Below are 13688 nucleotides of genomic sequence, written 5' to 3'. Positions count from 1 at the left end.
ACCTCCTGCTCAAGCTCGCTGGAGGAGGAGGACTGGAGAGACAGGCCAGAGGAAACGGAGGAGGAGGAAGAATCCATGGGGGCTAAGGAGGGTTTTTGGGTTTGCCGATGGCTACTGTGGAGCAGGGGGATGAGGAAGAGAACTACCGGAAGTGGCCAAATAAAAAGGGGATATAGTGGTTTAATGCTTAAGCAGTTCCCAAGGACGTGGTGCCAGAGCCGTCAAATCGTGCAGAGAAGTTGAGAAGGCAAGACGTCATCAGGAAGAAAACTGCGACGGTTCTACCACGACATGACCCTTCGAAGGAGACAGATGGTTTTGCAATTATCATTATCAAAACCAGGGGGGCATGTGTTACCACCCGATTTTGGCCAAATCAGGAGATGGGCCGTAAGTGAAGATGGGCTTGAAGGACGTACACGTGGAGCATCTTCGAAGCGGCCTCACGCTAAGAGTTTGGGCTAAGTGGCCCGTGTATCTGTAATATAGTAGATCGCATTGTAATTTAGATTAAAGAGATAGAGTCTGGCCCGTGCACGGTTAGGTGCACGCCTCAATTAGAAAGTCCCTTGGACTATAAATATGTATCTAGGGTTACCGGAAAAGGAGGACAATCATCGTTCAACCAACACAAATCAGGCGCATCGCCACCCCTTTCTTCGAGGGTTTCTCCCGGTAAGCACCATGTCTGCCTAGATCGCATCTAGCGATCTAGGCAAGATACGTTTATTCGTCAACCTTGTACCGCTCGTGCCGAAGCCTTGTTGATGGCGAGCAAGTATTATTTATCCTTAGGTGTTTAGGGTTTTGCATTGATGCTTTCACGTGCATATCCGCGTGGCAATGCCGTCCTCGACACCTAGCTGCCCTTACGTCTATCCGTACGTAAGGGCATCATCTTGCTTGTTCTTTACTTAGTAGATCCGATCCGTCATAGTTGCTCCTTGCTCCGCAAGGATTAGTTTAATATCCGCATAGTTAGGCCTTATGTCGGGGTCGGAGGATCCGGTAGTGCGCTAGATGTTGTTCATCGTCCCCGCGAGGGATGTTCCGGAATCGACGTTATGTTGGTTTTTAGGCCTCTCGTAGGGGTGGTTTGCATCATCTTCCGTAGTTGCTAGGCCCGATCGCACGTAGGACGTTCCGGTTATGCGGTGAAAACCCTAAACCGTCGTGGATCGTTTTAGCTTTGTCCCGATCAGCAGGTGATCCCCATGCCATTGTAAATCCAACATGAAACATGGGGCGATCGGCTCCTTGAGCCGATCCACAGTGGAAACCCGAGAGCCGATAGGGCTCGTATTTAATGTTTACGTGTCTACCATGCAGGAACAATCGAAGCACTAACACCCTCCCGATCGGGTCTAGGTCAGGTGGCACGACCTAGCAACCGCCAGGACGTTGGCCAGAAGATTTGCGGGACGACGCGAGGTGCCAGGGATCCACTAAGCGGCCCTGGGAGCTTCCCGGCTCTTCGTGTTGCTTAACCAACGCCCGTCGGTGGGTTTTGGAGGGTAACAGTCACATGAGCCAAGTTGCCCCTTTACAGGCATGGGTGTCTTCATTGGGCTTGCATTGGTCATGTTGAATTTCTTGAGCATGTCCTTCACATACTTTTCTTGAGAGATGAAGGTGCCTTTTGCAAGTTGCCTCACTTGGAATCCTAGGAAAAACTTCAACCCCCCCATCATGGACATATCAAATTTCCTAGTCATCAATAGCTCAAAAGCTTTGTTATGATTGGGGTTAGTTCCACCAAATATAATATCATCAACATATATTTGACATATAAACAAGCCACCCCCTTTAACCCGCTTGGTGAAAAGGGTGGAATCGACCGTACCCATGCAAAACCCATCTTGTAATAAAAAATCCCTAAGGAACTCATACCAAGCACGTGGAGCTTGCTTGAGACCGTAGAGTGCCTTACGGAGTAAATACACATGGTTGGGTCGGCATGGGTCTTCGAAACCCGGGGGTTGAGCTACATATGCGGTTTCTTTTAGAGGGCCATTCAAAAATGCACTTTTCACATCCATTTGATATAGTTTGAAATTGTGGAAAGATGCAAATGCAAGCAAAAGACGAATAGCTTCAAGACGGGCTACCGGCGCAAAGGTATCCTCAAAGTCCATACCTTCTATTTGGGCAAACCCTTGCGCCACTAACCTTGCTTTATTTCTAATGACAATGCCATTCTCATCTTGCTTGTTCTTGAATACCCATTTGGTCCCAATAACATTGATGCGATGATCCTTGGGTCTCTCAACTAGAGACCATACTTCATTACAAGTGAAACACTCCAATTCTTCTTGCATGGCAATAACCCAATCCGGATCAACCAAGGCTTCATGTACCTTGAGTGGTTCAAAACTAGACACAAAAGCATGATGTTGACAATAAGTGATAAGTAATGCATGGTGTCTACGAGTTACCACTCCTTTTGAGATGCTACCAAGGACTTGATCTACTTTCATGTCACTTGCCCTTGTAGCAGCCTTGATCTTCCGAATGGTTCCTTCATGATCAATGAATTCATCTCTTGCTAATACTTGATCATGAGGGACAACTTGAGCTTGAACATGAGTTGAGGATGTTTCTTGATCATCATCATGGTCTTGCTCAGTGGGTTGAGGGCTTTCTTCTTGTTCTTCGGGATGTGGCTCATCTTGAGTGGAGGATACATCTTGGGTTGCACTTGATGGTTCAACTTGAGTTGAGCTAGGCTCAACTTGAGGTGAGCTTGATACTTCTATTCCATCACCTTGATCATCACTATGAACTTCCATGGGCCGGATGTGTCCAATGCCCACATGCTTGATGGCACTAGATGGATCATCATCATTACCTCGCAACACATGGAACAACTTGCTCCACTTGGGAGCCATTATCCTCCAAGAACACCACGTCACAAGATACTTCAATAGTCCCAGTGGACCGGTTGTAGTATCTATAGGCGTGGGAGTTCTCCGCATATCCAACAAAAATGCCCTCTATAGTTCTAGTTTCAAATTTACCAAGCTTCCCTTTATTGTTCTTAACAAGACATTTGCATCCAAAGACACGAATGTACATGACATTAGGCTTGTTACCTGTGAGAAGCTCATATGGAGTTTTGTTGTGGAGGGGCGGAGGAAGAGCCGGTTGGAGTAGTGGACAGCTGTAGAGATGGCTTCTCCCCAAAAGTTGTGGGGAGAGTTGAATTCACTCAACATGGTTCTTGCCATCTCAATGATAGTCCGGTTCTTCCTTTCAACAACACCATTTTGTTGAGGGGTATATGGAGCTGAAAACTCATGCTTAATGCCCTCATCATCAACAAACTCTTGCATAGTGTAGTTCTTGAACTCGGTGCCATTGTCGGTCCTAATCGCCTTGATCTCGGATTCATATGTACGTTGAGCTTTCTAGGCGAAGGTGATGAACTCTCTATGGGTCTCATCCTTAGACTTAAGGAGAAAGACCCAAGAGTATCTTGAGTAATCATCAACAATGACAAGTCCATACTTGCTCCCACCAAGAGTATCATAATGTGATGGCCCAAAGAGATCCAAATGAAGGAGCTCCAAAGGCCTAGATGTGGTGACGATACTCTTGATAGGATGTTTCTTCTTGAGTTGTTTTCCGGCTACACATGCACTACATACACGATCTTTCTCAAAAGAAATGTTGGTTAGTCCAACAATGTGCTCACCCTTTAGGAGTTGTTTAAGATTCCTCATGTTAACATGACCAAGGCGGCGATGCCACAACCAACCTTCGTCATGCTTGGCCGCCATTAGACATGTGGAGGGAGAGGGGCTCTCTTTCGAGAGGTCAACCACGTAAAGGTTGTTCTCCACATATCCAACAAGGACCAATTTGAGATTGTCACTCCTAAAGACTTGCACATAATACTTAGTAAAATATGAATTGTAACCGGCATCGGCAAGATGATATATAGAAAGCAAGTTATAACCAAGGTGTTCAACAAGCATGACCGTCTCAAGGCACAAGTCCTTAGAGATTGCCACCTTGCCATACCCAAGTACCTTTCCCTTTGAGTTGTCACCAAAGGTAATGCTTGACTTCTTGTTAATATCTTCAATGAATTGGTCAAGCACACCTCTTCCTCCGGTCATATGATTGGTGCATCCACTATCAAACACCCATTTTGGACCACCGGAGGAATACCCCTACAAAATCAAGTAGAGGATTTAGGAACCCATTGATTAATGGGTTCCCTAGTCATGGCAACAAGATATTTTGGTACCCAAATCGAGTACTCTCTATAAGCATAGCCATTACGAGGACCAACATAGTTAGCATAAACATCACCATAATAATCAACAAATAAAGCATAGTGATTGTTTGGCCCCGTGCGGTCACCACTAGTGGCTTTGCCCTTTGGGACTTTGCCATCATTAGTGACCTTCTTGTTCTTTTCTTGAGCGGGCTTCTCTTTCTTGTAGTTGTTCTTTTTGTAGGGCTTGGGATCATACCCAAGTCCATACTTTTGATTGTTTGACATTTTCTTACTCAAGAGGTCATCCAATCCCATCTTACTCTTGGTTGTGGTGAACTTGGCAAGTTCTTTCTTCAACCTAACATTCTCCTCAAGAGTAGTTGCTTGCTCACAAGCCGATTCATTAGGATAATAGTTGAGACCATATTTGGTTACCAAAGATTCAAGATATGTGTTGGTCTCTGATGTCTACGGGTGCTTCTATTCTTGTAGACAGTGTTGGGCCTCCAAGAGCAGAGGTTTGTAGAACAGCAGCAAGTTTCCCTTAAGTGGATTACCCAAGGTTTATCGAACTCAGGGAGGAAGAGGTCAAAGATATCCCTCTCATGCAACCCCGCAACCACAAAGCAAGAAGTCTCTTGTGTCCCCAACACACCTAATAGGTGCACTAGTTCGGCGAAGAGATAGTGAAATACAAGTGGTATGAATGAATATGAGCAGATAGTACGGCGCAGAAAAGTGCTTGTCGGCGTGCAGTTGATGGTAGTAATATTGCGGGAAGTAAACATGCAAGAGTAACGCAGCAGTAGTAACGCAATGAAAACAGGAACAAGCAGCGATAGCAGATATTTAGGAACAAGGCCTAGGGATTACACTTTCACTAGTGGACACTCTCAACATTGATCACATAACGGAATAGATAAATGCATACTCTACACTTTTGTTGGATGATGAACACATTGCGTAGGATTACACGAACCCTCAATGCCGGAGTTAACAAGCTCCACAATAATGCTCATATTTTAGTAACCTTTAGTGTAAGATAGATCAAAAGACTAAACCAAGTACTAGCATAGCATGCACACTCGTCACCTTCATGCATATGTAGGAGGAATAGATCACATCAATATTATCATAGCAATAGTTAACTTCGCAATCTACAAGAGATCATGATCATAGCATAAACCAAGTACTAACACGGTGCACACACTGTCACCTTTACACACGTGCAGGAGGAATTAAACTACTTTAATAACATCACTAGAGTAGCACATAGATAAATTGTGATACAAACTCATATGAATCTCAATCATGTAAAGCAGCTCATGAGATTATTGTATTGAGGTACATGGGAGAGATGAACCACATAGCTACCGGTACAGCCCCGAGCCTCGATGGAGAACTACTCCCTCCTCATGGGAGCAGCAGCGGTGATGAAGATGGCGGTGGAGATGGCAGCGGTGTCGATGGAGAAGCCTTCCGGGGCACTTCCCCGTCCGGCGAGGTGCCGGAACAGAGACTCCTGTCCCCCAGATCTTGGCTTCGCGATGGCGGCGGCTCTGGAAGGTTTCGCGTACCGTGGCTTCTTTCTTAAGGGTTTTCGATGCAGGGGCTTTAAATAGGCGAAGAGGCGGCGCAGGAGGGTCGAAGGGGTGCCCACACCATAGGGTGGCGCGGGCCCCCCTGGCCCCGCCGGCCTGTGGTTTGGTGGGCCTCGTGCCCCCTCTCCGGCGGTTCTCGTGTGTTCCGGATGCTTCCGGCAAAATAGGAACCCGGGCGTTGATTTCGTCCAATTCCGAGAATATTTCGTTACTAGGATTTCTGAAACCAAAAACAGCAGAAAACAGGAACTGGCACTTCGGCATCTTGTTAATAGGTTAGTTCCATAAAATGCACGAATATGACATAAAGTGTGCATAAAACATGTAGATATCATCAATAAAGTAGCATGGAACATAAGAAATTATCGATACGTTGGAGTCGTATCAGCATCCCCAAGCTTAGTTTCGCTCGTCCCGAGTAGTAAAACGATAACAAAGATAATTTCTGAAGTGACATGCCATCATAATCTTGATCATACTATTTGTAAACATATGTAATGAATGCAGCGATCAAAACAATGGTAATGACATGAGTAAACAAGTGAATCATAAAGCAATGACTTTTCATGAACAGCACTTCAAGACAAGCATCAATAAGTCTTGCATAAGAGTTAACTCATAAAGCAATAAATCAAAGTAAAGGTATTGAAGCAACACAAAGGAAGATTAAGTTTCAGCGGTTGCTTTCAACTTATAACATGTATATCTCATGGATATTGTCAACATAAAGAAATATAACAAGTGCAATATGCATGTATGTAGGAATCAATGCACAGTTCACACAAGTGTTTGCTTCTTAAGGTGGAGAGAGATAGGTAAACTGACTCAACATAAAAGTAAAAGAATGGTCCTTCAAAGAGGAAAGCATCGATTGCTGTATTTGTGCTAGAGCTTTTATTTTGAAAACATGAAACAATTTTGTCAACGGTAGTAATAAAGCATATGAGTTATGTAAATTATATCTTACAAGTTGCAAGCCTCATGCATAGTGTACTAATAGTGCCCGCACCTTGTCCTACTTAGCTTGGACTACCGGATCTTTGCATGCCATGTTTCAACCAAGTGTCACAAAGGGGTACCTCCATGCCGCCCGTACAAAGGTCTAAGGAGAAAGCTCGCATTTTGGATTTCTCGCTTTTGATTATTCTCAACTTAGACATCCATACCGGGACAACATGGACAACAGATAATGGACTCCTCTTAAATGCATAAGCATGTAGCAACAATTATTATTCTCATATGAGATTGAGGATATATGTCCAAAACTGAAACTTCAACCATGATTCATGGCTTTAGTTAGCAGCCCAATGTTCTTCTCTAACAATTTTGCATGCTCCAATCATTAAGGTGATAGATCCTTCAGACAAGACGGACATGCATAGCAACTCACATGATATTCAACAATAGTTTATGGCGTCCCCGGAAGCATGGTTATCGCACAACAAGCAACTTAATAAAAGATAAAGTGCATAAGTACATATTCAATACTACGATAGTTTTTAAGGCTATTTTGTCCCATGAGCTATATATTGCAAAGGTGAATGATGGAATTTTAAAGGTAGCACTCAAGCAATTTACTTTGGAATGGCGAAGAAATACCATGTAGTAGGTAGGTATGGTGGACACAAATGGCATAGTGGTTGGCTCAAATATTTTGGATGCATGAGAAGTATTCCCTCTCGATACAAGGTTTAGGCTAGCAAGGTTATTTGAAGCAAACTCAAGGATGAACCGGTGCAGCAAAACTTACATAAAAGACATATTGTAAACATTATAAGACTCTACACCGTCTTCCTTGTTGTTCAAAACTCAATACTAGATATTATCTAGACCTTAGAGAGACCAAATATGCAAATCAAATTTTAGCAAGCTCTATGTATTTCTTCATTAATGGGTGCAAAGCATATGATGCAAGAGCTTAAACATGAGCACAACAATTGCCAAGTATCACATTATCCAAGACATTTTACCAATTACTACATGTAGCATTTTTCCAATTCCAACCATATAACAATATAACGAAGAGGAAACTTCGCCATGAATATTATGAGCTAAGAACACATGTGTTCATACGAACCAGCGGAGCGTGTCTCTCTCCCACACAAGGATGAACTTATTCAGAGAACTAAGATAACAAAACAAAAATAAAAGCACACACAGATGCTCCAAGTAAAGTACATAAGATGTGACCGAATAAAAATATAGTTTCAAGAGAAGGAACCTGATACTTTGTCGATGAATAAGGGGATGCCTTGGGCATCCCCAAGCTTAGATGCTTGAGTCTTCTTGAAATATGCAGGGATGAACCACCGGGGCATCCCCAAGCTTAGACTTTTCATTCTTCTTGATCGTAGTATATCATCCTCCTCTCTTGACCCTTGAAAACTTCCTTCACACCAAACTTCAAGCAAACTCATTAGAGGGTTAGTGCATAATCAAAAATTCACATGTTCAGAGGTGACACAAACATTCTTTTCACTTCTGGACATTGCATAAAGCTACTGGACATTAATGGATCAAAGAAATAAATCCAACATAGCAAAAGAGGCAATGCGAAATAAAAGGCAGAATCTGTCAAAAACAGAACAGTCCGTAAAGACGAATTTAAAGTTGGCACCAGACTTGCTCAAACGGAAAAACTCAAAACTAATGAAAGTTGCGTACATATCTGAGGATCACGCTCGTAAATTGGCAGATTTTTTCGAATTTTCTACAGAGGCCTGTGCCCAGATTTGTGACAGACAGCAATGCTGTTTCTGCGCAGCGATCCCAAATATAACATCAACTTTAACATAGAAACTTTACTTGGCACAAAAAACATGATAAGGAGAGGTTGCTACAGTAGTAAACAACTTCCAAGACTCAACAAAACAAAAATTGCTGTAGTAAAATAAACACATGGGTTATCTCCCAAGAAGTTCTTTCTTTATAGCCATTAAGATGGGCTCAAGCAGCTTTAATGATGCACTCGGAAGAAATAGAAGTTGAAGCAAAAGAGAGCATCAAGAGGCAAATTCAAAACACATTTAAGTCTAACATGCTTCCTATGCATAGGAATCTTGTGAATAAACAAGTTCATGAAGAGCAAAGTAACAAGCATAGGAAGATAAAACAAGTGTAGTTTCAAAAATTTCAGCACATAGAGAGGCATTTTAGTAACATGAAAATTTCTACAACCATATTTTCCTCTCTCATAATAACTTTCAGTAGCATCATGAGAAAACTCAACAATATAACTATCACATAAAGCATTCTTATCATGAGTCTCATGCATAAAATAATTACTACTCCCAACATAAGCATAGTCATTCTTATTAATTGTAGTGGGAGCAAATTCAACAAAGTAGCTATCAAATATAGGAGGTATAGTATCATCAAAGTAAATTTTCTCCTCAATGCTTGGGGGACTAAAAATATCATGCTCATCAAAGCCAGCTTCCCCAAGCTTAGAATTTTCCATAGCATTAGCAACAATAGTGTTCAAAGCATTCATATTAATATGTTCCATGGGTTTTTTAATTTTCGCATCAAACCATCCATGTCTTAAATCAGGAAATAGAATAAGAAGCTCTTTGTTGTCCATTATGCCTAACTAGTGTAAACAAGAAACCAAATGTCGCAATTGCAGAGTCTAAAGGAAATAGCTTCGAGCACACACACAATGGCGCCGTAAAAGTACTCGTTACTCGGAACCGGAGTATGAGTGCCTTTTACCTTTCCTCCCCGGCAACGGCGCCAGAAAAGTGCTTGGCGCGTAGTTGACGAGGGAGGAAAAGTGCTTAGTTGCCGGGCTTGCCAATGTGTGAGTGCCGTTTACCTTCCTTCCCCGGCAACGGCGCCAGAAAAGTGCTTGATGTCTACGGGTGCTTCTATTCTTGTAGACAGTGTTGGGCCTCCAAGAGCAGAGGTTTGTAGAACAGACAGCAAGTTTCCCTTAAGTGGATTACCCAAGGTTTATCGAACTCGGGGAGGAAGAGGTCAAAGATATCCCTCTCATGCAACCCCGCAACCACAAAGCAAGAAGTCTCTTGTGTCCCCAACACACCTAATAGGTGCACTAGTTCGGCGAAGAGATAGTGAAATACAAGTGGTATGAATGAATATGAGCAGTAGTACGGCGCCGTAAAAGTGCTTGCCGGCGTGCGGTTGATGGTAGTAATATTGCGGGAAGTAAACATGCGATAGTAACGCAGCAGTAGTAACGCGATAGAAACAAGAATAAGCAGCGATAGCGATATTTAGGAACAAGGCCTAGGGATTACACTTTCACTAGTGGACACTCTCAACATTGATCACATAACGAATAGATAAATGCATACTCTACACTTTTGTTGGATGATGAACACATTGCGTAGGATTACACGAACCCTCAATGCCGGAGTTAACAAGCTCCACAATAATGCTCATATTTTAGTAACCTTTAGTGTAAGATAGATCAAAAGACTAAACCAAGTACTAGCATAGCATGCACACTGTCACCTTCATGCATATGTAGGAGGAATAGATCACATCAATATTATCATAGCAATAGTTAACTTCGCAATCTACAAGAGATCATGATCATAGCATAAACCAAGTACTAACACTGTGCACACACTGTCACCTTTACACACGTGCGGTGAGGAATTAAACTACTTTAATAACATCACTAGAGTAGCACATAGATAAATTGTGATACAAACTCATATGAATCTCAATCATGTAAAGCAGCTCATGAGATTATTGTATTGAGGTACATGGGAGAGATGAACCACATAGCTACCGGTACAGCCCCGAGCCTCGATGGAGAACTACTCCCTCCTCATGGGAGCAGCAGCGGTGATGAAGATGGCGGTGGAGATGGCAGCGGTGTCGATGGAGAAGCCTTCCGGGGCACTTCCCCGTCCGGCAGGGTGCCGGAACAGAGACTCCTGTCCCCCAGATCTTGGCTTCGCGATGGCGGCGGCTCTGGAAGGTTTCGCGTACCGTGGCTTCTTTCTTAAGGGTTTTCGATGCAGGGGCTTTAAATAGGCGAAGAGGCGGCGCAGGAGGGTCGAAGGGGTGCCCACACCATAGGGTGGCGCGGGCCCCCCCTGGCCCCGCCGGCCTGTGGTTAGGTGGGCCTGTGCCCCCTCTCTGGCGGTTCTCGTGTGTTCTGGATGCTTCCGGGCAAAATAGGAACCTGGGCATTGATTTCGTCCAATTCCGAGAATATTTCGTTACTAGGATTTCCGAAACCAAAAACAGCAGAAAACAGGAACTGGCACTTCGGCATCTTGTTAATAGGTTAGTTCCAGAAAATGCACGAATATGACATAAAGTGTGCATAAAACATGTAGATATCATCAATAAATTAGCATGGAACATAAGAAATTATCGATACGTTGGAGACGTATCAGTCTCAACATGCAAAGATAGTTCCTCTTGTAAACGAACATGTTCCGCAACAAGCTTAGCATGCTCATTAGTAAAGGTGGTGGAGGAACTAGCAACATTTTTATCAACAATAGAATCATTCATTGATTCAAGAGCTTTAGAGTAGGTTTCTTGGAGTAGGTCATGGTTCTTTCCAAGTTTCTTGAGCTCATCCTTGACAAGCTTGTTAGCTCTTTCAAGGTGGTCAAGATCCCTAGTGAGAGAAGCATGAGCAACTTCAAGCTCCTCCTTTGAGGCATTAAGCTCTTGGGTCAATGATTGAGCCCTTTCAATAGTTTCAAGATCCTTAACTTTATCTAGTTCATAAGTTTCAATTTGTTGCTTAAGACCTTGAGATATGCACCTTTCGGTTTTTAGCTCTTGGCTTAGGAGATTGAATCTCCTTTCCTTATCATTCAAATGATATTCTAATTCCTCAATGGACTCATCCTTTTCTTTGAGAGAGTCCATCAAGAAATCAAAATTGACAAGAGCTTCACCATGAAGGGTGCATCTAACATTGTAAAGTTCCTTAAGCACAGTTAATTCTTCTTGATTTTTAGCTTCATCATCAAGGACACTAGATAAAGAAGGTGGGGGGTCCATTACCTTGGTTTCTCTTGCCATAAGACAAGAGCCAACGATTGTAGATGAGGTAGAGTCATCGGAGTCATCATCTTGAGTTGTTCTTGCCATGAAGGAAGAACCAACATCATTCTCTGTGGAGTAATCCTTGGAGTAGTCATATGTGAAGAGTGACCCGGGCTTAGAGAAAGCCAAGCCGGCCACTCCGGCCTCCTTCTCCTCATCTTCCTCTTCTTCATCGGACAAGTACTCGGCCCCAACAAAGGCTCTTCCCTTGTTCCTCTTGTATCGATCGTTGATTGGGTTTGGCTTCAATCTTGGCTTGACCCCTTTGATGAACTTTGGCTTGTCTACCCTTTTCTCATAAGGGCACTCATTTGCAAAGTGGCTCTCTTCATCACAATTGTAGCAAGTTCTCTTCTTCTTCTTGTCATTGAGGAGAATAGGCAACTTTCCCTTGTACTTCTTGGCAAAGAAGGCAAAGTCGGTAGCAATGTCACTAGTTGAAGTCATCTCCTCATCTTCTTCAATTTCATATTCTTCTTCTCCTCCATGGTCAGCTCTAGCCTTGAGAGCAAGGTTGTGTGATGCTTCATGATTGTATGAGGCTTCATCAACACGGTTCATTGCCATGAGCCTCTTTCCTGCCTTGGCCATGTTTTCATTGGCGGCCACATAGGAGACTAGATCATCGGAGTTCAGATCGGCACTCTTGGTCATGATTTGCAAGTTGAGTGCAAGGTTGGTGTCTTCTTGCTTGACAGCAATCATAGCAATGACCTTGGACTTTATGAATCCTTCATTCATCTCGAAACTGTCATCATACTTCTCAACACCAAGTCCCTCGATCCTTACTCTAAGAGCACCAAGCCTTGCATAGGCATCGGCCACGGATTCTCCTTCACGAATCATGAACCGGTGGGCCTCTTGCTTTGCGGTCTCATAAAGAGCTGATTGGATCAAATCGGTTCCCTCTTGGAGTACTACGATTCGATCCCACAACTCTTTAGCGGAGCCGATGTCATTGACTTGATCAAGGAGCTTGCGATTGATGCCACTTCTAATCTTGTCACGTGCGGAGGCATTGAGTTGCCGGTTGTAGAACTCGGTGGAGGTCAACCGAACGGGATCTTGTGGCTCCCGGTATCCATGAAGAATGATCTCCCATAGCTCCACACCGCATGCCTGCGAATATGAGATTCCATAGAAGATTTCCAATGTGGAAAGTGAGTTCCATCAAAATGGGGAACGGTCCCACTATGGTTTATATGAGGCATGGGTGAGGTGTTTCTAGGATAGTCATGGTTAACTTCATTGTAAGTTTCCTTAGAGCCCGAAGCCCCACTAGGAGCTCCACTAGCAGTTAGGTTCTTAAGCATGGCAGACATTTCTGCCATTTGGCTTTGTAGTTCATCCTCCTTTTTCTTCTTCTCGACATCATATGCCAAGAATCTAGATTTCATTTCTTTAACCGAAAGGTTAGAGTCATCATCTAGACCCTCGAATAGTTTTTCCATCTCACTCTTAAGGCGGTGAAGCCCTTAAAAAGAGTCCAGGCTCTGATACCAATTGAAAGTATAGAGATGGTAAACCTAGAGGGGGGTGAATAGGTTTCTAAAGATTTTAATTCTTTCTTTGCAATATTAGGCTTTGCGGAATATAAAGGTGAGCCTAATGCAAACTAGGTGAAGCAACCTATATGAGGATACAACTAACTCGAGCACGAAGGCTCTCACAAGCTGCTTAAATCACAAGTAAGGAGTTCGGTTAGAGATAACCGATAGCACGCGGAGACGAGGATGTATTCCCGTGTTCCCTTGCTTTCCAACAAGGTACGTCACGTTTGGAGGAGTGGAGGTCCCACGAAGGATTCCCCGCGCCAC

This window comes from Lolium rigidum, chromosome 3, assembly GCF_022539505.1.
Source record: "Lolium rigidum isolate FL_2022 chromosome 3, APGP_CSIRO_Lrig_0.1, whole genome shotgun sequence".
In the NCBI taxonomy this organism is placed as follows: Eukaryota; Viridiplantae; Streptophyta; class Magnoliopsida; order Poales; family Poaceae; genus Lolium; species Lolium rigidum.
Note: the sequence above shows the minus strand (reverse complement) of the source record.